The sequence below is a fragment of the Pinus tabuliformis genome, chromosome 7, assembly GCF_031772625.1.
Source record: "Pinus tabuliformis cultivar Carrire ecotype Pingquan chromosome 7, CPIR1, whole genome shotgun sequence".
NCBI lineage: Eukaryota > Viridiplantae > Streptophyta > Pinopsida > Pinales > Pinaceae > Pinus > Pinus tabuliformis.
The window spans coordinates 1,428,233,847-1,428,255,172 of NC_142293.1; the positions used below are offsets into that span (position 1 = coordinate 1,428,233,847).

The 21,326-nt window shown below is 40.3% G+C and overlaps 1 long non-coding RNA gene across 1 annotated transcript; it reads right to left on the reverse strand.

Moving 5' to 3' along the window:
• Nucleotides 1–13,683: 13,683 nt before the first annotated feature.
• On the reverse strand, nt 13,684–20,976 carry LOC149253039 (uncharacterized). The gene is made up of 4 exons (XR_016267025.1): nt 18,238–20,976; nt 17,866–18,136; nt 15,644–17,313; nt 13,684–15,452 (listed from the first exon to the last, which is right to left on the reverse strand). It is a non-coding gene; the product is annotated as an uncharacterized LOC149253039 (long non-coding RNA).
• Nucleotides 20,977–21,326: the final 350 nt, after the last annotated feature.

Here is a 21,326-nt window from a genome sequence, read left to right on the forward strand (position 1 = left end):
ATCATGTAAAAAATGATTTGTATTCATGATTGATGGTTTATTTTTTTTATATGTATCTATATGTAAAAATAAATCTTCGAAACTTTGTTCTATTGTTTTTTTTTCTTCAATGAAAGGCATATTATTATTGAAAAAAAAATCATGTAAAAAAATTATTTGTATTGATGATTGGTGGTTTCTTTTTTATATGTATCTATATGTAAAAATAAACCTTTGAAACTTTGTTATATTTTTTAGGTTTGGAGATGTGTAAAGAGTAGACTTTTGCTAGTGATTAATTATTTTTTCAAATTCATTAAATTTAAAATCGATCTGTTCTAGTCATTAAATTTACACACATTTAATTATCTATGTATCAAAATTATAGGAAAATTTATGATATCAAAATTATAAGAAAATCTAATGTTGTATTTAGAAAATAATGGAATAATCATATTAAAATTATAGAAAACTCATCATATCAAAATTATAAGAAAATCCAATGTTGTATGTAAAAAATTATGGAATAATCAAAATTATTAGAAATATAGTTTTAAATATATTAAATTTCAAATTATTCAATATATAATGAATCTATATGTAATTTTATTGATTTTTAATAGATTTATTTATTTTTTACTGTGAAATATATGTAATGTAATGTAATTTAATCTAATTTTATTGATTTTTAATATATTTATTTATTTTTTACTATGGATAAACTGGAATAATGGTTTTTAGGATAAACGGGATTGGTCAAGCTTTTGACATTTGAATTTTTTGACACAGGTTTAAGCCCTAAACGAATAAAACATGTAGAAAAATCATATAAAAATGATATTATGTAATAAAATAAAATTTATTAAACAATTATTATTATTATTATTATTTTATTATTATAGATCAAGTATTATATTGGCCAATTGACCATTTGAGTGTTGTAATAATGAGTTGAGGATGATCGAGGGGATGATGGAAAAGGCATCGCTTACGAAGCAAAGTATTGTCCTTTGGAATCCCCCTTCTCATTGACGACCCTGCAACTTTGTCCATGGAGTAAAGCATCTGATGGTGTCTAGCTATTCTACGTAGAACCTGCAACTTTGGCCATGGAGTAAAGCATCCAATGGTGTCTAGCTAATCTACGTAGATCCAACCACTTGATTTCTGCCAAGTGGCGGTCTCTTTGCCGTAAGATATGGCCATCAAAATTGTACCAAGTGGCCGCTTTTCAGTGCCAACGGATCTGTGCCAAGTGGTGACCTCTCAACGACAAGTTTCAACCAATGAGTTGGTGACAAGTGACAGCTTCTCAGGAAATTGATCTAAACACCTGATGCATGACAAGTGGCGACCTCTCAGGCAATGGATCTAAATTTCTGATGCATGACAAGTGGCGGCCTCCTATGCGCTAGATCTAGCCATCATATTTGTGACAAGTGACGCTCTGAGGTGCCAGATTTGGCCATCAAATTTGTGACAAGTGGCGCTATGAGAAGTGCCATATTTGGCCATCAGATTTGTGACAAGTGGCACTCTAAGAGGTGCCAGATTTGACCATTAGATTTGTGACAAGTGGTGCTCTAAGAGGCGCCTAATTTGGCCATCAAATTTGTGACAAGTGGCACCCGATCTAGCCGATAAATCTGTGACAAGTGGCAGTCTGAGAGGCCCCTGATTTCGCTGACATATTTGTGACAAGTGGTACGCTCAGAGGAGCCAAATATGGACGATGGATCTATGACAAGTGGTAGACTATTAGGTGTCAGATTTCACTCACAAATCTATGACAAGTGGTGGCCTCTCAGAGGCCCGATCTGACCGTCGAATTTGTGACAAGTGGCAACCTCTTGACGCGCCCGATTTGACTTCAAATTTGTGAAAAGTGGTGACCTCTCAAACGCCCGATCAAGTTGATGGATCTGTGACAAGTGGCAGACTCTCAAGATCTGGATCTGGCCATCATATTTGTGACAAGTGGTGGCTTCTCAGGCACTCGATTTGGATGACCAATCGTTGACACTCAATTGTCGGATCTGGCCATCAGATTTGTGACTAGTGGCCCCACTCAACGACTTGACCTAATTTGGCCCACTGATGGCTGACAAGTGGGGACCTCTCAACCGTCTGATCTAGCCATTAGATTTGTGACAAGTGTTGGCCTCTTAGCGCCTTGATCTGGCTGACCGATCGCTGACAAGTGGTGGCCTCTTAGGCACTTGATTTGGTCCACCGATCACTGACAAGTGGTAGCTTCTCAGGCGCTTGATTCCGATCTGTGACAAGTCTTGGCGTCTCAGGGGCCCGATCTGTGACAAGTGTCGGTCTCTCAGGGGCCGATCTATGGCAAGTGTTGGCCTCTCAGTCCCCTGATCTGGCCATCATATTTGTAACAAGTGGTGGCCTCTCATATTTGTGACAAGCGGCGATGTCTCAGTGACCCGATCTGGACATCCGATCAATGACAAGTGGTGGCCTATTAGGCATTGGATCTGGCCATCAAATCTGTGACAAGTGGCATCCTCTCAGGCACCTAATCTGGCCATTAGATGTGTGACAAGTGGCGGCTTCTCAGGTGGCCAATTTGGCCATCGGATGTGTGACAAGTGGTGGCCTCTCAAGCTCCGAATCAAACCATCAAATTTGTGCCAAGTGGTGGCATCTCAGGAGCCCGATCTAACCATCAGATCACTGACAAGTGTTGGCCTCTCAAGTGCCCGATCTGTGACAAGTGTTGACCTCTCAGGCATCCGATATTCCTAGATGGAGGGCACAGGTTCAATCCACTCCTAGCATTGTTTTTTCGTAGTAAAACACATTCGGCATTGTTTTTTCTTAGTATAACACATTCGACTAGGTATTAGTTTGTCTTTGACCAAAAAATTAAGACGCTTATCCATAGTTTAACATTAGAAATTCAAATTTTATTATTAGTGAAATTTATTTATTTGTAAGGTGATTGGTTGAGCTCTTATTATTGGTTGTGACAAGTGGCACTCATCCGATGCCCAGAGCTGCGCAGTTGTAAGCGCGACAAGTGGCAACCATCCGGTGGCCAGATCTGGGCAGTTGTAAGCATGACAAGTGGCGCTTATCCACTGGCTAGATCTGGGCCGTTGTAGGTGCGACAAGTGGCGCCCATTCGGTGGCTAGATCTGGGCCGTTGTAAGCATGACAAGTGGCGCTTATCCAGTGGCTAGATCTGGGCCGTTGTAGGCGCGACAAGTGGCGCTTATCCAGTGGCTAGATCTGGGCGATTATAGGCGTGACAAGTAGCGCCCAGGCGGTGGCTAGATCTGAGCCATTGTAAGCGCGAAAAGTGGCACCCATCCGATGGCTAGATCTGGTCCATTGTAAGTGCGACAAGTGGCACCCATCCGATGCCCAGATATGGGCCATTGTAAGCGCGACAAGTGGTGCCCATCCAATGCCCAGATATGGGCCATTGTAAGCGCGACAAGTGGCACCCATCCAATGCCCAAATATGGGCCGTTGTAAGCGCGACAAGTGGCGCCCATCCAGTGGCTAGATCTGGGCCGTTGTAGGCACGACAAGTGGCGCCCATCTGGTGGCTAGATCTAGGCCGTTGTAGGCATGACAAGTGGCACTTATCCACTGGCTAGATCTGGGCCGTTGTAGGCGCGACAAGAGGCGCTTATCCACTGGCTAGATCTGGGTCGTTGTAGGCGCGACAAGTGGTGCCCATCCGGTGGCTAGATCTAGATCGTTGTAAGCATGACAAGTGGCGCCCATCCGATGCCCAGATCTAGGCCGTTGTAAGTAGGACAAGTGGCGCCCATCCGATGGCTAGCTCTGGGCCTTTGTAGGCATGACAAGTGGCACCCATCCGATGGCGAGATTTGCGCCGTTGAAGGCGTGACACGTGGTGCGATGGCCAGATCTCAGCCATTGAAGGGATGACATGTGGCGCCCATCTGATGGACAGATCTGGGCCGTTGAAGGCGTGACACGTGGCGCCCATCCGATGGACAGATCTAGGCTGTTGAAGGCATGACACGTAGCGCCCATCCGGTGGCCAGAGCTGGGCCGTTAAATTTATGCCACGTGGTACCCATGCGAGGGCCAGATCTGGGCCGTTGAAGGGATGACACGTGGCGCCCATCTGGTGGCTAAATCTGGTCCGTTGTAAGCGCGACAAGTGGCGCCCATCCGATCCAGATCTGGGCCGTTGTAAGCGCAACAAGTGGTGCCCATCCAATGGCGACCTCTGGGCCCTTGTAAGCATGACAAGTGGCGCCCATCCGGTGGCTAGATCTGGGCCGTTGTAGGCACGACAAGTGGTGCCCATCCGGTGGCTAGATCTGGGCCGTTGTAGGCGCGACAAGTGGTGCCCATCCGGTGGCTAGATCTGGGTCGTTGTAGGCGCGACAAGTGGCGCCCATCTAGTGACTAGATCTGAGCCGTTGTAAGCGTGACAAGTGGTGCCCATCCGATGGCTAGATCTGGGCCGTTGTAAGCAGGACAAGTGGTGCCCATCCGATGGCTAGCTCTGGGCCGTTGTAGGCGTGACAAGTGGCGCCCATTCGATGGCCAGATCTGGGCCGTTGAAGGCATGACACATGGCACCCATCCGATGGACAGATCTGGGCCGTTGAAGGTGTGACACGTGGTGCCCATCTGATGGCCAAATCTGGGCCGTTGAAGGCATGACACGTGGCGCCCATTCGGTGGCCAGATCTGCGCCGTTAAAGGATGCCATGTGGCACCCATCTGATGGCCAGATCTGGGCCGTTGAAGGGATGACACGTGGTGCCCATCCGATGGCCAGATCTGGCCCATTGAAGGTGTGACACGTGGCACCCATCCGATGGCCAGATCTGGCCCGTTGAAGGTGTGACACGTGGCACCCATCCGATGGCCATATCTGGGCCGTTGAAGACGTGACACGTGGCGACCATCCAAACGAGAGATCTGGGCCATTGCAGGGATGACACGTGGCGACCATCTGATGGGGAGATCTAGGACGTTGAAGGCGTGACACATGGCGACCATCCGATGGGGAAATCTGGGTCGTTGAGGTGTGACAAGTGGCGACCATCCGATGTGGAGTCTGGGCGGTTGGAGGCATGACAAGTGGCGACCATCCGATGGCCAGATCTGGGCCGTTGAAGGCGTGACACATGGCGACCATCCAATGGGGAGATCTGGACCATTTTGGAAGTGACAAGTGGTGCCCATCCGATGCCTAGATCTGCACCGTTGTAAGCGCGACAAGTGGCGCCCATTTGGTGGCCAGATCTGGGCCATTGTAAGTGCGACAAGTGAGATCTGAGCCGTCCATATTGAGCCACGTGGCAGGCATATGAACGGCCAGATCTGAACCGTCATTATTGCGTCACGTGGTAAGAACACGAGAGCCATATCTGTCCGTCCAGAGATCGCCACGTGTCTTGCATCTGATAGTTAGATCTCAACCGTGCAGAGCTCGCCACCTGGTAAACATCTGACGATCAGATCTCGGCCGTGGATATTTCGCCACGTGGCGGTCTCCAAATAGTGATATCTCGGCCGTCCATGTTGGGCCAGGTGGCGGGCATCCAACAGTGAAATATTGGCTGTCCATATTGCGCCACTTGGGTAATATCTGACAGCCAAATCTTGGCGTCCATATTTATCCACGTGGCAGGCATCTGACGGCCAGATCTAAGCCTTCCATATTGCACCACGTAGCAGTCAAATCTGGACCGTTTAAATCTCGCACGTGGCAGGTCGCTAGAACTTTGTCTGTTTGAAGTCAAATGTTGATATTTAGTGTGTCGATGGATAGATGTGGGATATATACGAAGGCTGAAATACGGCTATTCTTCCCTGCCACTCGAGGAGGTCCGGCAGTGCCAGTCACGGCCTTAAGCTTTGAAGGAATTATTATGTGAGAAAGAAAGCGAGCAATACCCTTCCCCAACCTCTTCTTTTGCGGAATGGTTTAATCTCTGCAACCGGCCCGGCTTTGGCAATTCTGGATACCCTATATCCCTCTTGGCAAGCCATTACAGGTTTACGGTTCAGTTCCGAAATAAGGAGTTATTGCACTGTGACGTCTATATCTTCATCATCTGTGTTCATTGTAATTAATTTGTGCAAGGATACTTTTGTCTTTAAATGCTTAGCTTTTCCACTACAAAATCATATATGTAGTATTTAACAAGTAATAGCCTCTTTAACGTCAAGGCCTCCATGGATAATCATCCATCTAAATGGTTTCAGGTCAAATGTTGATATTTAGTGTGTCGATGGATAGATGTGGGATATATACGAAGGCTGAAATACGGCTATTCTTCCCTGCCACTCGAGGAGGTCCGGCAGTGCCAGTCACGGCCTTAAGCTTTGAAGGAATTATTATGTGAGAAAGAAAGCAAGCAATACCCTTCCCCAACCTCTTCTTTTGTGGAATGGTTTGATCTCTACAACCGGCCCGGCTTTGGCAATTCTGGATACCCTATATCCCTCTTGGCAAGCCATTACAGGTTTACGGTTCGATTCCGAAATAAGGAGTTATTGCACTGTGACGTCTGTATCTTCATCATCTGTGTTCATTGTAATCGATTTGTGCAAGGATACTTTTGTCTTTAAATGCTTAGCTTTTCCACTACAAAATCATATATGTAGTATTTAACAAGTAATAGCCTCTTTAACGTCAAGGCCTCCATGGATAATCATCCATCTGAATGGTTTCAGGTCAAATGTTGATATTTAGTGTGTCGATGGATAGATGTGGGATATATACGAAGGCTGAAATACGGCTATTCTTCCCTGCCACTCGAGGAGGTCCAGCAGTGCCAGTCACGGCCTTAAGTTTTGAAGGAATTATTATGTGAGAAAGAAAGCGAGCAATACCCTTCCCCAACCTCTTCTTTTGCGGAATGGTTTAATCTCTGTAACCGGCCCAGCTTTGGCAATTATGGATACCCTATATCCCTCTTGGCAAGCCATTACAGGTTTACGGTTCGGTTCCGAAATAAGGAGTTATTGCACTGTGACGTCTATATCTTCATCATTTGTGTTCATTGTAATCGATTTGTGCAAGGATACTTTTTTCTTTAAATGCTTATATTTTCCACTACAAAATCATATATGTAGTATTTAACAAGTAATAGCCTCTTTAACGTCAAGGCCTCCATGGATAATCATCCATCTGAATGGTTTCAGGTCAAATGTTGATATTTAGTGTGTCGATGGATAGATGTGGGATATATACGAACGCTGAAATACGGCTATTCTTCCCTGCCACTCGAGGAGGTCCCGCAGTGCCAGTCATGGCCTTAAGCTTTGAAGGAATTATTATGTGAGAAAGAAAGCGAGCAATACCCTTCCCCAACCTCTTCTTTTGTGGAATGGTTTAATCTCTGCAACCGGCCCGGCTTTGGCAATTCTGGATACCCTATATCCCTCTTGGCAAGCCATTACAGGTTTACGGTTCGGTTCTGAAATAAGGAGTTATTGCACTGTGACGTCTGTATCTTCATCATCTGTGTTCATTGTAATCGATTTGTGCAAGGATACTTTTGTCTTTAAATGCTTAGCTTTTCCACTACAAAATCATATATGTAGTATTTAACAAGTAATAGCCTCTTTAACGTCAAGGTCTCCATGGATAATCATCCATCTGAATGGTTTCAGGTTTTTGCTATACATGTTTTTTTTGTTCTATTTTGTTTGCCATATGGCTTTTTCTTTTTCATTGTTATTCAACCTTAAAATGCGACTTACTATGAAATTTATTTCTCAGAGATTGACATTCCATTGAAATTAAATTCCTCAATGCGGCTATCAAGTAAATAGTGGGATTTAAAATAATTGAAGATTTTAGATAATTTCACCTTCAAAGCTAGAACGCGTGTATCCCATGAATTGAATTCGCTGGTAAACCCACTGCTTTTACATTTCGTTACGTCTCCTTTCTATTATGTATCTTATTAGTTGGAAAGGATGGGGACTAAAGGAAAAACCCTAGTAAATCTAGCTCGGAGTGACTTCACAAATCTTGTTCGGAGAAGGTAAAACTTATCATATTATAATCATGTAAGAGTATCACTTTATAAGTAGGTAAACTTATCAATTTATTTAACGCCCAGATCCGAGGGCAGAGAGGCTCCCACATGTTAGTCATCTGGAGCCCAGATCCGAGCATTGAGAGGCTCCCACGTGTTAGTCATCTGGAGCCCAGATCTGAGCATTGAGAGGCTACCATGTGTCAGTCATCCGGTGCCCAGATCCGAGCGCTGAGCAGATGCCATGTGCCAATCATTCAACCCCAACTCTGAGGGCTGAGAGGCTTCCACATGTTAGTCATCTGGCTCCCAGATCCGAGGGCTGAGAGGCTGCCAAGTGGCAGTCATCTGGTGCCTAGATCTGAGCGTTGAGAGGCTGCCAAGTGGCGGCCATCTGATGCCCAAATCCGAGGGTTGAGAGGCTGTCACGTGTCAATCATCTGACGCCTAGATCCGAGCGCTGAGAAGATGCCAAGTGGCAGCGATTTGACGCCCAGATCCGAGCACTGAGAAGATGCCAAGTGGTAGCGAGCTAACGCCCTGGCTTGGGATCCACTTGGCAGCCTCTCAACTCTCTGATCCGACCACTGCTAAGATGCTACGTGTCATCATATGACAGCCAGCTCTGACAACTGCTAAGATGCCACGTGTCCGCATATGACAGCCAGATGCGACGGCCACTAAGATGCCACGTGTCAATCATCCGACGACTGCTAAGATGCCACATGTCAATCATCAATGCCCAAATCCGATTGCTGCTAAGATGCCACGTATCAATATATGACGGCTAGATTTGATGGTTGCTAAGATGCCACGTGTCAATATCGACTGCCAGATCCGATCGCTGCTAAGATGCCACGTGTCAATCATTTGACACCCAAATCCGACAGCGACTAAGATGCCACATGTCAATCATCTGACGCCTAGATCCGGCGACTGTTAAGATGCCACGTGTTAATCACTTGATTGGCCAGATCCAACATGCGAACGCCACTTGGCAACATTGGAACCCTCTTCTCTGGGAACACATCAGTGTTGGGTGTGATTGTTTATAAAGTGGTGCAAAATATTGTTTATAAAGTGGTACAAAATATTTGTATTAACAATGTGGGATAATAGCATGTGGAGTCATCACTATAGTTTATGCGCAGATGGTCGGAATAATGAACGATGGCCAACATGTTTGTTCACAGTTTATTCACACAACGCTGCACCTGAACTTTGGATCAGTGATATGTAGAACTAAAATTGCCATGTTTTTTGTTCAAAAGGAAATTAAAGTCCTCTAAAGAGTGTCATCACTCTAAATTAACGCTCCAGTGCAACATCTAGGTGGAGTTGGAACATGGTTGCCGCATTAATTCGTTTACAGAAACTTTTTAGTGCAACATCCAAGTGGAATTGGAACATGGTTGCCGCATTTATTCATTTACAGAAACCTTTCTATCGAGGCGCCTGGCCAATCTTGATCCGTGTGTTGGGACTAATGAATTGTTTGACTGGTGTTTATACTTGATTCTTGTTGGCAAACTGCTCTGTAGTAAATGTTCACTCTCTTACCATGTCCAGACACTGTGATCAAAAACCATAATAAAAATATGAATGAGACATGCCCTTGCCTAGGCTCGCCCGCTTATCAATGCGCTAGGCAAGGCATACTTATCGATGGGTTGCATGTCCATGCCATGACAGGTACATTCACAGTTTGATTTCAAAATTGGAAAGTTGTTTTAAGTTTTTTTACAAACTTAGAACAGCGAGTTAAAAAGACCACAACTTACCACAGTTAAATTAAGCTAATTGGATAGCTACGCTGAACAATCGTTTTAAAAGATTCACACGAGGAGTTAAAATCATGGTTATTGAATCACATTAAAACATAAGGCGTTGTTATTAAATTTTATAACATGGATGTGAGGCTAAAAATACCCATAACTAAATACATTTCCCCAAAACTTTAGTATAAACATTTCTTGAATATCCAGATCTCGCAAATGCAAATACATTTACCCAACTCAAGTATTGATCTTGCAAATGCCAATACATTCACTCAAGTATTCAAAAGAGAACAACCCTTGAATATGTAAATACTACGCTGCAAACTTAAATTGAAGGTTAACCAAACGAATCCTGCAAACTTAAACTGAAGACTAACCAAACAAAAGAATTGCAACATCTAAGTGAAATTAAATTAAACAAGCCATCAAACAAAAGAACATACTATTATGTAATAGTTTGAACACTAGAAGAGCCAGAAGGCAGTTCATTGATTTGTTATTCTACAAACGCAGGCCTTTAACCTTCGTAGCAGACACAGTGACTCAAATTTTGACATATAAAACTCAATCCCATGGTATAAAATATATGGGTAGTTGCACTCTTCTAATAAATTGTCGTTGGCAATTATAAACAGATTAAACTTGTAAAACTAAGGAAGGTGATTGTATGAAAATAATGTATTAAGGTAAATTTTTATTTCAATATCACATTGAAAAATTGAACACTTCATATCCTGCCAAAATAAACAGAGAAAGTGGCTAAAAACCATATAGCTATCTCCAATGGATAGTAATTAACATTTCTAATATCTAAGATTAATGATGACAATGACCATATCAGATATTAATGATGACAATGACCATATCAGATATTAATCATGACAATGAACATCTTATTTACATTCCAAAGTTCATGTCATGCAATGTAAATATAAATTAACAAAAGGCTTTAGAAATAATTAACAAAAAGCTTTAATATTTCTAAACATCCCAAAGTTTCTAAATAAAAAGCTTTAATATTTCTAAACACTCCAAAGTTTCTAAAGTTTAGTAATTAACAAAAAACTTTAATATTTCTAAGCAAGTTAATATCCACTAAATAGTGATCAGCAAAAAGCTTAATAGACACCAATATCAAAACACTTGTTATCAATGCACTAACACTCCAAAGTTAATTTTGTTTAATACACTTGTTATGAATGCACTAACACTCCAAAGTTAATTTTATTTAATACACTTGTTATCATTGCATTAACACTCCCACGTTAACTTTGTTTAATAATAGACACCAATATCAAAACACTTGTTATCAATGCACTAACATTCCATAGACACAATATCAAAACACTTGTTATCAATGCACTAACACTCCAAAGTTAATTTTGTTTAAATTTTGTTTAATACACTTGTTATCAATGTACTAACACTCCAACGTTAATTTTGTTTAATAAGCACCAATATCAAAACACTTGTTATCCATGCACTAACCCTCGATAGACACAATATCGAAACACTTGTTATCAATACACTAACACTCCAACACTCCAAAGTTAAAAGTGATCACAAAAAGCTTAATACACACAAAAATATCAAAACATTGGTTATCAATGTGCTTCAGTGCAGATTTTAACTACAAAGCATTGAATATCAAAACACTTTTTATCAAGTCTTTGGTGAATATTTTTATCAAGTTTTTGGTGAATATTAAAACACTTGTTATTTGTGCTTCAAAGACCTATTATCAGGGTGCTTCAACGCCGATTGTAACTGCAATTAACTGCAAACAAGTGTAAGGCACAAAGCGCAGATTTTAACTACAAACCATTGAATATCAAAACACTTTTTATCAAGTCTTTGGTGAATATTTTTATCAAGCTTTTGGTGAATATTAAAACCCTTGTTATTTGTGCTTCAAAGACCTATTATCAGTGTGCTTCAATGCCGATTGTAACTGCAATTAACTGCAAACCAAGTGTAAGGCACAAAAATAGTAATGTATTATGCCATATTATGTTGCTCGACCAAGTGCCCATAGTGATAATAAAGACGTCAGCTTTCAGGACAGAAAAATAATGTCAACCAACGTGGAAATCCAATGTTCACGATGTAAGATTCAACTCTCTACAACACATAAACATCATAAAAAACACAACCATAAAAAAGACAACATTCACAATGTATTTGCCATCATATATTCCAAGTACATCTTTGCCATCATATCTTCCAAGTAAATTACAACCAACAATCTACAATGCTCAGAAATACCTTTAAGATGCATTTGAAAACATATATTCGACGATATTCACAATGTATTGTGAATGTATTTGCTATCATATATTCAAAGTAAATTATAACCAACAGTCTACAATGCTCAGAAATACCTTCTAGATGCATTTGAAAACATATATTCGACAACATTCACATATTCAAAGTAAATTATAACCAACAGTCTACAATGCTCAGAAATACCTTCAATTTGAAAACATATATTCGACAACATTCAAAATGTATTTGTCATCATATATTCAATGTAAATTATAACCAGCAGTGTACAATGCTCCAGAAATACCTTCAAGATGCATTTGAAAACATATATTCGAGGTAAATTATAACCAACAAGGGCAGTGATCACATAACTATATTCATAGCATGATACCAGTGTTCTCAAAGTAGATCCATATGAACTATGCTAATAAACAGTTATTTGATCCACAAGAAAAGTGTAACAATCCTCAAATATATCATGTATTTAGGGTAGATTATCACCATCTACAAATCAAAGATGAGCAGCAACGAATGAACAATAAACAGTAAACAGAAGTGTGACTGTGCGAGTGAAGCATACCAATAGTTAAATGTTTATTCAAATATTTCGGTCATGCATTAAGAGTACTGTCAAAGACATTGACATCATAGTTAAGCAGTACCTAAGCACTAAAGAACCTCAGAACAGTAATGAATCTGGACATAGCAAATGGGCAGTTCAGAAAATTGCCTAGTATGTGTAGAGACACCCCAATTTCAGAGAAATTCATGGGGTGCGTGTGGAGACATCTCCAAAATTTTAAGAAATTCATGGAAAACATTGTGAAACATTTCACGGTGCACTTTGCCAAGTTTCACAAAATTGGGGGCTTGGCAAAACGTTTCACCACATGCCCCTGCATCCCAAGGACAAGGGAAGCACCAGGGATGCACTCTCAACCATGTGGTCAATTCCCATGGAACGGGGCAAATAAATATCACTGAACTTATTTTTCCAATTTTCTAAACCAACAGTTCATGAGATCCGCTCACAAAAGACAACTTCAAGGATCCCATTCAAGGCATTAGGAAGTGATATAACAAGCTAATCATGAGACATATTATTGATGTTGATATGCTAACGTATTACAATCTGGATGAGCAGGGGAACATTAACACACAAAGATAATCAAATATAATCAAGGGAAAAAAGGTGAGGTTGGTTACGCAAAAGAGAGGTCAGCAATTTTTCTGCTTTGTTCAATCTGTGTAATTGGATATACAAATATGGAATACATCTTCTCATGTTTAGGAATAAATAAGCTTTACATATATCTGCCAAATAGGCTAGAAAAGAACTTCGTAATGTAGACAATTCACCCTAAACCTCTCTTAAGCAGGCTCATACCTAATAAAAAAAGGTTTCCAATAAAAAAATTGGCCCAGAATCATAAGAATAGGGAAGACAATAAAGAATTATGCTGGATCACTGAAATCTAAGATACATCAGAGTCATGCGTAGGAAACAATCTATCGGTGTTACCAATTCTCGAAAGCAGACTCCCATTGTCATTCGCAGTCATAAATACATCCCAGAATAATATACTTGGACGTTGGAATGACAAGGCTGCTGCTTTTAGTATTTGGTGAAATATCTGTTACTCTAACTCCGTTGGAATGACAAGGCTGCTGCTTTCACAAGAAAGCATACAAATATTTGGTGAAATATCTGTTACTCTGACTCCCAAAAGGGTGATGGCGGGGACTCAACTACTTTTCAGCAGCTCATCAGCACCATATTACCCAGCATGATCAAGTGCTATATTCATATCTCCAACTTCTTAATACATCTGCAAAACCATACCCTGAAATTACTAGGCCTGCAGCGATATTTATTCAAAGTTGAGCTCGCTTGAATCTTGGCCTAAAATCAGGTCTCTAGTTAGTGTCAAAGGCATTAGGCAATCTGTAAAGAGGTTGCCCAAGCTTTATGCTGCAGAATTCAACTAACCTGCTCCCCAATCAATCAAATCAAGGCCAACAAGGAGGAAAGAGATCCCTTGAAACAGTAAAAAGTAAAAATGAATTCCTTGAGCAGACAATAAACTCCTAGCAGAGGCTGTTAAAAGAAGAAAATCTAAAGCCAATTCTTTCTAATATAGCTGATTGGCTTTCTTTTTAAAGAGGTTGTTTCTGCTGCTGTTCGCTCAATTTATTGAGGGCGTCAAGGGCTGACTCTGAAACAACCCGATGATACTTTGGGTGTCCTAATTGAGGACTGGATTCCTTCTCCATCAAAGCAACGAAATCAGCTTCAGATGATCTGCCCAACAATCTATGGGCGTTATCAATTCTCGAAAGCAGACTCCCATTGTGATTCATAGTCATAAATACACCCCAGAATAATATTATCTTGCTGCACAATCATATCTCGTAAGAATCAGCCACGAAAATGCGACGCTTGCACGTTGGAATGACAAGTCTGCGCTTTCATTAAAAAGCATACAAATATTTGGTGAAATATCTATTACTCGACTCCCCAAAAGGGTGATGGCTTAAACTTAGCCACTTTTCAGCAGCCCATCAACACCATATTACCCAGCGCCATCAAGTGCTGTATTCATATCTCCAATTTAATACATCTGCAAAACCATACCCTGAAATTACTAGGCCTGCAGCGATATTTATTCAAAGTTGTGAGCGCTTGAATATTGGCCTAAAATCAGGTCTCCAGTTAGTGTCAAAGACATTACAAGGAAAGGCAATTTGTAAAGAGGTTGCCCAAGCTTTATGCTGCGGAATTCAACTAACCTGCTCCCCGATCATATCAAGGCCAACAAGGAGGAAAGAGATCCCTTGAAACAGTAAAAAGTAAAAATGAATTCCTTGAGCAGACAATAAACTCCTAGTAGAGACTGTTAAAAGAAGAAAAGCTAAAGCCAATTCTTTCTAATAAAGCCGATTGGCTTTGTTTTTAAAGGGTTGTTTCTGCTGCTGTTTGCTCAATTTGTTGAGGACATCAACGGCTGACTCTGAAACAACCCGATGATACTTTGGGTGTCCGGGTGTTCTAATTGAGGACGTGATTCCTTCTCCATAAAAGTAATGAAATCAGCTTCAGATGATCTGCCCAACTTTTTTGTCACCACCTATTCATAAGCACTGCCAAGTTGAAAAAGCCCAGAGATCATGGCATTGAATTTTGTTACAGACATTGTGTTTTCAAAGAGAAGATATGGAACAATGAAATGGAACGATCTTGGTACAGAAAGTATATTAAAAAACAACAAGATAGCAGGCACATAGTATATAATTCAGCTTCTGGCAAAAACATAATCGTTGGAAGAATGATACAAAAAAGAGTGAATGAATAGAAAGGGGGAATGAGCTTTCGCAGCAAAAATAAAAGGAATATTAAGTTGGCCTTCTTCGAGAAACCAATCTGCAGACACAACAGGAAAGAGCAAAGAGTTGCGAATAAGAAACAAGAGGAAAACTCATTCAGCAATTAAAAATCAGAATAAATAACTTACAAGAACTTCACCACATAAATAGCCATTAGAGCAGATTGCAAAAAGCACCTCCTTAATGTTTTAGTTTCCCTAGAAGCTTGTATTATGGACTAAAACCAACCTCCTTAGAACGAATTATGTCTTGTGGACACAAACGGAATAACTGCATTGGACCCAAGTTGTCATCTCCAATGACCTTCTCACCGAAGCAGGCTGTTCTGCAATGTCGCCCAAGAGCCAACACCAGAAAACAAGCTGGATAACACTGCTAACAACTACAATATCTTCATCCTCCTTGGCAGAATAAGAAAGCTGGCTATAAAAGAACTGCTGAAGACTTCTCCAATATCTTCATCCCCGTTGGCAGGATAAAGCTGGCAATAAAAGACATTTGAGATTGAGTCTGGCGAAGATGAAGTATGGAAAATAGTACTGGGATAAACACTGACATGACATGCTCTGGATTTGCAGTGGAACGCTCAACTGAGCTTCGGCTATTATTGTTGAAATCGATGATCAGCATGCCTCTTCTGTCATAGTTCGAATCCCGTATTAACTATTGGATGAAAGGCTGAAAGACTCATGGAATTGATGACAGCTGGTGGTTGAAATGCCATTCCCATATGGTAGAAGATAATCACTACCTGTGTGACTTGGTGCACTCTCCCTTTTATCATTTTCTATTGCATCAGAAAATGTTGTCTGTCTGACTTTCTAAAAAATTAATTTTGAAAAACATTTGAACTCTTTCAAGGATATAATTAGTGGAATCATCAGATATCCAGAGGGCTCAAAGTGGGGTGTGAGGCACCCACGTCCTATTTTCATTATCCAAAATATTCCTGGTATAAGCCCCGGAGGAACCAATGGATATGAGCACCGATCTGCACCTCTTACAGGAGATAGATGTTGTGGTTGTGCAGTCTACTCAAAGTGGGGTGTGAACCACCCACGTCCTATTTTCATTATCCAAAATATTCCTGGTAGAAGCACTGGAGGAACCAATGGCTATGAGCACCAATCTGCACCTCTTACATGGGATAGATGTGGTGGTTGCGCAGTATACTGAGCCGTTGAAGGGGTTTGGGTAGACAATGATACATGATAAAGGGGAAATTCCTATAAACCCTTGGTATTATGCATATTCCAGTAAAAAGGAGGATACATTTCTTCAACTATCTTGCTGAAGCTCTGGCACTCATTTTAGAGTGTCTGAGTTTTTTAAGCTTGACCTCAATACCGTCCTTCAAACAAAGAAAAAGGTGGAGGGTAGATACGTTCTTATTATTGTAATAAGCAAGGGTTCGTCCGTCATCAAGATGGTTTCCTGCGAAGATCAGACGATGTTGGTCAGAGGGATCCCTTCTTTGGTCTGGATCTTATCTTTTACATCTTTAACAGTGTCAAAGCTCTCCTGGTCTGGATCTTATCTTTTACATCTTTAATGGTGTCAAAGCTCTCAACCTCGAGAGTGATGGTCTTAATAAGAGTTCCTTCTTTGGTCTGGATCTTATCTTTTAATAAGAGTTCCTTCTTTGTTCTGGATCTTATCTTTTAATAAGAGTTCCTTCTTTGGTCTGGATCTTATCTTTTACATCTTTAACGGTGTCAAAGCTCTCAACCTCGAGAGTGATGGTCTTAATAAGAGTTTTGACAAACATCTGCATCTTGAAACTGGAATATAACCAACAGATATACCTGTGACACCTCTCAACCTCGAGAGAGATGGTCCTAATAAGAGTTTTGACAAACATCTGCATCTTGAAACTGGAATATAACCAACAGATATACCTGTAAATCATCACAAGCAAAATTGTTTTGGTCAAAATTGTTTATTTATCAACACATTATGAAAAAACAATACCAAATTCCTTAAGAAAATGAGAAACCGTTTCCTCCGAATGATGACAAATGCAATTCATAAACTAAAAGGAAAAACTCCCCAAAGCCAAAACTTTAAGCAGTTGGCAAAAAATAACTCTTCACATAAAACAACGAAGAATAGGAACTCTAACAAGGTTGCATACAATTTTATACAATAGCTACAAAGACAATAAAATGCAGAACACAGTATAGCATTGATATCCATATTTCCGTTCTAAATAAAATACACAAATTAGTAAAATAATTTTTAAGATTTGAGGGCTTAAACAGAAGAACCTATAAATAAAAACCCAGAAAGGCAGAAACCATAACAGCTTACACATCAAGAAATATAAGCTACAGAAAATAAATATGACTGTCAATAACCACATACAGTCAGAGGCACAGTGGAACAAAACTCAAAATTGACAAAATGCCTACAATATTAACGACATAAGGCATAAGTTGTCGGATGGGCACCTCAGATCTGACTCAGTGTGTTGGATATTTGACATGAAGGGGAAACCAACCCCTAGTTGTTGCAGAGGAGTGAAGAAGTTGGCAGGTCTGGCTTCCACCACCCTTGGAAGGAGAGCAGTGTGCAGTTGCCTGAAGAGTGTCTATTCCCAATTCCCCAACGTTAAATCAGTTGATGTCTCTGGTCTCCCATGCTCCTGCAGTGTTAATATTCCCTTCAAAATTTCTCTCCAGACCAACTCACAATACATATGTTCCTGTATTACTTATAGATCTGCAATGAAGAAATGCAGCAAAAGAAATAGAAATATAAAAGACAAGCAATGATATAAGTAACTCCAATACCCAAAAGAAATCTTTTATTAATAATATCACCTCAGAGTTGGCTCGAGTTTGATGGTCCCCTCACTTCCTCCCTGGGAGGGTTCTTTGTATCCCCAAACTGATAGTGATCTCTCTACCTTGGTGGATGTTTGAAACGCTCATAGAATTAATGAAAGTAGAGGAAAAAGATATGGTCACTGATCTCCACCTCTAATAGAGTGTAAAAATGTTGCAGTTGTCGTAGTTGTGCACTCCACTGAGCAATTGTTCCTGCTCTGCTAATGGCTAGGAGTTTCTTTGTGAATACAACAGCTATTGTGGACGGCTTTGAGCAGATACTAGTGGAATTCCTAAACCAGAGATAAACTTTGTTTACAATTATATATCAATGGAAAAGCAAAAGAGCAAGAAGCTGACAAAGTCAAGACTACCTCTATATCTGCTCAAATTCCAATGAAAGTTTGCAACACTGAAGTTACCTGCCTCCCTAAGGGTTCTAACTTCTGATTATCCCAAAATCAATGTAACTCACTTTACATGCAATAAGAGAATTCGGAAAAATGGTTCAACTTAGAAGAGAAGTCCTATTTACAGGAAAGAAAAACTACTAAGCTCTTGATAAGCAAAGATCTTATGTTTCCTTCACTGTTGTTATGAAACCCATCATGCAAGGACATTTGCACCATATAATAAAGTTTGGGAAGAGGGTTCAACTTAGAGGAGAAGTCCTATTTGCAGGGAAGAAAAACTACTAAGCTCTTGATAAGCAAAGATCTTATGTTTCCTTTACTGTTGTTATGAGATCCATCATGCAAGGACATTTGCACCATATAAGAAAGTCTGAGAAGAGGGTCCAACTTAGAGGAGAAGTTCTATTTGCAGGAAAGAAAAACTACTAAAATCCCAATAAGCAAAGATCTTATGTTTCCTTCATACAAGGACATTTGCACCATATAAGAAAGCCTGGGAAGAGGATCCCATTGCTGCCATGTATTGCTACTCGTTTTTAAGCAACATATACCGAAGGAACCCCTATAATCACAAAATTCTCTGTAACAGAACTCAAGGAGGAAATCTGTTACACATGGAATTGTATATTACATTGGAGAGGAATCTATTTGAATTATGTATCATAGGTATGAAATTACATTCTCTCATGATGCAAAATTGGCATGTAGTGAAAGATGGATCCATGGAAATTTCATGAAATGTATAAGGTTATTGATGTCAAGAGCATCCCTGGATCCCATATTCGCTACAAAGTTGGTTGGTTGGAAGAAAATCCAAAACATGTTGGTGATCCTTGTTAGTTCTCCATATTGCAAAAGAACATGAGGACATGTTGAATATCCCTGGGTCCCATATTCGCTACAAAGTTGGTTGGTTGGAAGAAAATCCAAAACATGTTGGTGATCCTTTTTAGTTCTCCATGTTGTAAAAGAACATGAGGACATGTTGATGATGTTATTCACTTACTCTCTAGAAGTAAAGAGAAGGTATTGCATCAGGTGTTCATGCAGCCCAAAGAAGGCTGCCTTGGTCTTTTTGAAGGTAACAAAGGCATTGCTAAGAAAAAGATGAAGTATTGGTTGAAGAAGATCCTTCTAACTCCCTTGAAGATAATGGCAATCCAGATTTAAAGAAAAGTAAGTTTTGAAGTCGCTCTGAAGCATGATGATCTACTTCTGCACAAAAGAAGCTAGGTACACTTAGTGGTAGTTAAAAAGGGGACTTGTAATTAAACATGAAGAAAACTTGGAGCTGATCGATTTGTTGGGGTTGAGATAACAACATGTGATCATATTGAACAGTAGCCTTGACACTCGTAATAATTTTCTCATCGTTCTGGATCAGACCTTATAGTTGGGACAAAATAGAGGCAGAAAATATCATATATATATTGTGCTTGAAGGGCCACCAGTGTTTGATGATGACCACCAAGAGGGAACTCTGACTTTGACCCTATCACGGGATCATATTGAACAGTAGCCTTGACACTCGTAATAATTTTCTCATCGATCTGCATCAGACCTTATAGTTGGGACAAAATAGAGGCAGATCATATCATATATATATTGTGCTTGACGGGCCACCAGTGTTTGATGATGACCACCAAGAGGGAACTCTGACTTTGACCCTATCACAGGTTTGTTACGGGATATGGTGGGTGTGATGAAGGCAAAATAGCAGATAATCAAGGAGGGCACTTCCCTTCTCATAAGAAGAATAGAATCTGATAAGCCTAGTGTTGATGAAGATGACACAACTAATCCGAAAGACAATCTCAAGGTTTTCCAAATTGTTGCTCCAAATGATGAGGAGGATGAATACTGCCAAGAAACAGAGCATTTAATGAATTTTCAGTTTTTTAATGATGAGGACTGTATTGTTAAAATGCCCATCAAAGATTTGAACCATTTTCAACATCTAGTATATGATTGTTTGCAAGCAAATAATAGTCTTTTCTCAAGCAAGTATGAAGGCGAGCTTAATCTTACTGCATATCAAAGTGTTGAATAAGGACACCTAAAATATGGGATTATTTTCTCAAGCAAGTATGAAGGTGGGCTTAATCTTACTGCATATCGAAGTGTTGAATAAGGACACCTCAAATATGGGATTTGAACAAGACAGGGTATGATCTTTCAGTTATGAACAAAACTTTGTGTGACCTCTCCATAGTTGAAGTTTTGGATGTGACATGGTGTATAACGGAATTGAAATTCGGGGGATTGAAATTCCCACTCCTCTCCCAAGGTTAACAAAAATTGAAGCCATGGATCACTGAGGTTTTGATAGACCAGATCTCTGTTCCAAGATGACGTTGGTAAGCATTTCTCAAATTTTCAGCAAAAATTATTTCAAAATTTTAATGCATTCTGTACAATCGAGTGGGCTCATCAAGACTTTGGTTGTGCCTATGGAATCAAGCAAATGTTCAAAAACAAGTTTGAAGAATGAAATATCAATTGTTTCACTTTGCATTATTCTAAGAACAAAATCACTTTTGACGATCATAAGAATGGAAAAACGAAGTTTTGGACTGCATATAAATTTGGTAAATTCAGGGAAAATGAAGAGAAGGTTGATGTAGAGAATTTGTGACCTGATGTGAAGGATGTTGATTTTGGATAGAATCA